Source organism: Vombatus ursinus, unplaced genomic scaffold (assembly GCF_900497805.2).
Source record: "Vombatus ursinus unplaced genomic scaffold, bare-nosed wombat genome assembly UNPS02009062.1, whole genome shotgun sequence".
NCBI classification, from domain to species: Eukaryota; Metazoa; Chordata; class Mammalia; order Diprotodontia; family Vombatidae; genus Vombatus; species Vombatus ursinus.
The window spans coordinates 3,149,199-3,153,260 of record NW_020948840.1 but is presented as its reverse complement, the minus strand read 5'-3'; positions in this window follow the sequence as shown (position 1 = coordinate 3,153,260).

Below are 4,062 nucleotides of genomic sequence, written 5' to 3'. Positions count from 1 at the left end.
TAACATAACATAACATAACATAACATAACATAACATAACATAACATAGCATAACATAACATAATGTAACATAACACAACAAGGAATAGCAGGGAGTCCAATGACACAAGATCGCATACTATGTAGAGGGAAGTAAGCCAATAAGAAGACTAGAAAGGTGGAACAGGGCCAGGTTATGAAGGACTTTAAAATCCAGAGGGGAAAAATGTAGAGAACATGTATTTCTTAAAAGGGCATGCATGGTCAGGGAATGTGTGTGAATGGGAACTTACATAGGAAATGCATGTTAGTAAGGAACATATGCTTTGGAGATCACACAGGGAATATATGTGGACATAAAAACAAATTTTATGTAGCCCATGCCTCTGATGCTGCAAAGCCATGATACAAACTTGTTTCATCAGGTGAGTGGCTGTCACCACTGAACTGGGCTCAGCTACTGCTGTTTTCTCAACTTTAATATTCTCTATTCATCTTCATCTATTGCTGATTATCTTTGGCCCTTCTCCATTCCTAAGTTACTATTGGTTTTGAAGATTTTCATCATCTTTGAAAACAAAACACTTATGTACAGTGACTCTCAGTGTGATTTCCCCTTGGTTTATCACAAAGGCACAGTCCTTTCTCCTTTTGATCTAGATTTTCCTTTTCCTATTTGTACACAATTTCAAATCAGCCTAGCCTTGTAATTTATACAGCATGTTCTTCTGCTTGTGAGATTCCAATTTTGTTGTCATTTGGAAATAGTGATTACTTTTACTTATTGTGGTATGAGTTTGCAGTGAGGCTTTGAGGCCAGAATTATAAATAACTCAAATGTTTTAGAAAATTGTTTGTATAGAGTATGCATGTAATGGACAGAATTAAATACGCTATACCAGTTCCTGAAAATTTGGGATATTTCCTTCCTTCCCAAAATTTCCCTTAGATACTATGATATTTTCCACTAACAATTAAGGGGATGATGGGACTAGAGTATATATGATGAACTCTGCTAGTGTGGTAAAGGAGAAACTAACCTTCTTGAATATTAATGAAAAGTATATCTTTGAGAGCCAAAAAAAAGATATCAGTAGAACAACTGAAACATAAAAGGGCTTATTTTAAATATATCCATAACTCAAATACAAAACAAAATAAAGACCATAGAGATTTACAAATATGAGGCTAGTATCTGGTTGTCATGGTAATTTTAAGAACTTCCAAGAAAGCTGTGAACAAGGTACTGCCATATCTCTACTTTGCAGTTTCCTCTATGTATACAGCTACATTATTCCCATAAAAATTTTAATTTTTAAAATTTAAATTTAAACCCAATTCTTGCAATGTCCAGACTTTCATCTAAGATGTTACTAAGATCATGATTTGAAATGATCTTTGGGAGTTAGCATATTCCTATCTAGTAGCAACACACTGATACTGATAAATTCAAGGACTTTAAATTAATGTTATTGAGAATAAGGACCCAAATCTTTGAGTGTTTAAGAGAAATTACAGCAAAGACTCTATATTCTTTGTCCTTCCTTTCTCTGACTGGACTTAAGTCAAGGAGAAAAGATTCATCAACTAGCTTGTGCTCAGGACTTGCTTGGCTCACAGTTCATACAGAGAACCTATTTCTGGGATTAAGAAACTTTATTGTGAGGCTTGAGATGTAATGGTTTGGAAAATTTTTCTTAGCTTGAAGTGAGGGCCATTGGAGGCAGGTGAATTGGCCTTGGATATGGGATCTGATAATGCAATCCTATTTCAATTCTTGCTGTACATTCATCTATACATTGTTTAATTACTTCTGAATCCATAAGATTTTTGTTTTTCCAGAACATTCTGGCTTCATTTACAATGTACTGCTTTTCTCTGATAGTGTCTTCCATCTGCCCTGATGCTGCATGTCACCTCCTTGCAAGCCTGAAAATCCTGTGGTACAAGCTGAGAACTTCTTGTCATGTTGCTGTTGTCATGTCTTATGCTCACATTGTGTCCATCATGCCTTCTGCCCCACCCACAGTTCAGAGGAGGAGATGAGGGAGTGTTGGGAGTCCTGTGGAGCCGATGGGGACAGACTGGGGTCTGGGCCTAAGATACTATTTGTTAGATTGAAGCTGACTTGTAGTGGGTTCACTACTTGTAATCATATCCCCAGATATTTTCTAGGCACAATCAGTCAGACAGCCAGCAAAAATCTATGTACTTATATTGTCTTTATTTTTCACTCCTTTTTCATCCTTCTACTTTTGCAGATTCTTCAGTCTCCACTCTTACCTAAATTATGGCCTGAAATTCCTTTTGACTCCTACAATATCCCTGGATCACTAGCCTGAGTTCCTTTCAAATTCTTTTGATAACTTACTTAGCCAAACTGTGAAATGAAAGCAAGCTTGGGAGTATCTAGAGTTGGTTGGATCACAGCTTATTTGAAAAAACTTGGAAGTTACCAATTTTTAAATTAAGAACAGATATCTCATACATATTGTGTCTTTTATCTCATCAAATTACATCAAATAAGATCAAGTCAAATCGGCAAGCATTTATTAAACGCACGTTAATGTTAGGCATTGTGCTAAGCTCTAGGGATGTAAAGAAAGGCAAAAATTGTCCCTATTCAAATAGTTTCATAAAAACCTGAGAAAGCTGATGCAAAGTGAAGTGAGCAGACCAGGAGAATATTGTACACATCAATATTATAATAATGATCAATTGTGAAAGACTTAGCTATTCTGATCAAGACAATGATCTAAGACAATTTCAAAAGACCGAGGAGGAAAAACACTAAGAACTGATGAACTCTGAGTATAGATTGAAGCATGCTTCTCTCCCCCATTTTCTTTGTTTCTTCTTTCTATTATTTCTTTTTCACAACATGACTAATATAAAAATATGATTTTCATGACTTCATTTGTATAATTGATATCATATTGCTTGCTTGCCTTCTCAGTGAGTGGAGGTAGGAAGGGTAGGAGGGAGGGAGAAAATTGAGAACTAAAATGTTTTTAAATGAATGTTAAAAATAACCTATCCTGGGGCAGTTAGGTGGTGCAGTGGATAGATCACTGGCCCTGGAGTCAGGCCCTGAATTCAAATCTGGCCTCAGACACTTGACACTAGCTGTGTGACCCTGGGCAAGTCACTTAACCCCATTGCCTAGCCAAAAAAAAAACCCAAAAAAACTTATCCAAAAAAATAGTAGTCTCTGCTGTCAAGGAGCTCATAGTCTAATGAGGGAGAGAACATACAAAGAACTATGTACAAACAAGAGTTCAAAGATAAATTAAAAATAACCTTAGAGGAAAGCATTAAAGTTAAGGAAGACAGGAAAAGTCTTCCTGTAAAAAGTGGAACTTTGGCTGATGTTTGAAGGGAGCCAAAAATGAGGCTGAGAAGTAGAGATTTCTAGGCATGAGAGATAGAGGAAATTCACAATATGTAGATTAAGTGTGTGCTCAAGGAATAGCAGGGAGTCCAATGACACAAGATCGCATACTATGTGGAGGGAAGTAAGCCAATAAGAAGACTGGAAAGGTGGAACAGGGCCAGGCTATGAAGGACTTTAAAATCCAAATACATTTTATTATGCTTGATCCTTGAGGTAGTTGGAAAGCATTGGAATTTGTTGAATAAAGTAAGTGGGGAGAAGGGTGGCAGGAACAGACTTGAACTTTAGGAAGATCAATTTGACAGCTGAGTGCAGAAAGAGTGGGGAGATATTTGAGATGGGGAGACCAACCAGTAGGTTATCCCACTGGTCCAAGAATGAAGTGATGGGGGCCTGCACTTGTGAGGTGTCAGTGTCAGAGGAGAGAAGAAAGCATATTTAAAATGTCAGGACCGCCGCTCCAAGACCACACCTTTTTTATATTGTTAGGAGACACCTTGTTTTCCAGAGGTAAAGCCCAACAAGAAAGCCATACCCTGAGCTTGGCGTAAGAACAATCCTTTGTGCTCAACCTCTGGATGAACTTTGCTATAGCTAAATCACAAAACTGATGGTCCCTGAGCTCAGGCAAGCACCAGCAGGAACCATGTCTCACTCATGAAGCCCTGCTATGAATGGACTTTTTGTCAC